Genomic DNA, 622 nt, shown 5'->3' on the forward strand with positions numbered 1-622 from the left:
CCCGGGGTGCCCCGCATATCCGCGCTCTGCAGGACACGGCTGTCCAGCTCAGCTCCCCGAGGGCAGCCCGAGGTCGCTGCTGCACCCCAGCTCCAGGGCTACCCGAGAGCCGCGGGGCCGGGGCACGGTGCTGCAAAGCGCGGGCTGGGGGTCCCGATTCCCTTGTGGCTGGAGGCCTCTGAGGCCCGCTTCTCTGCATCCCTTGACTGGGGTCGCACAGGAGCTGGGACCTTACAGTGGTCCCTGCTGAGCGGCAGATGACCCCCGTCCCCCAGGGGGACACGGAGTGCATTCACTTTTCCCAGGCAGCTCCCGTGGCTGCAAACAAAGGAAGATAAAGGCAGACTTCCCGGCCTCCAGCCACCCATGCTCGAGTCCAGAGACAAGTCCTCTCTGGCATGGCAAATAAGATGGCCCTTGGCCTGCAGGAGCTGGGCAAGCACCACTGGGGAAACCAAGAGTGAAAGCCAGGCGCAGAGGATGCTGGCCCTGTACAAAGTAAAACCCACGGACCCTGCCTGAAAGCACAGGGCCTTGACCACCAGGCCACAAGGCTAGCAGGGCCTGCAGTCTTCCCGGGGCTCCCCTTGTAGTGGGGCCAGTGCGTGTCTGCAGGGAAAGA

The sequence above is a fragment of the Alligator sinensis genome, unplaced genomic scaffold, assembly GCF_000455745.1.
Source record: "Alligator sinensis unplaced genomic scaffold, ASM45574v1 scaffold872_2, whole genome shotgun sequence".
Lineage (NCBI taxonomy): Eukaryota > Metazoa > Chordata > Crocodylia > Alligatoridae > Alligator > Alligator sinensis.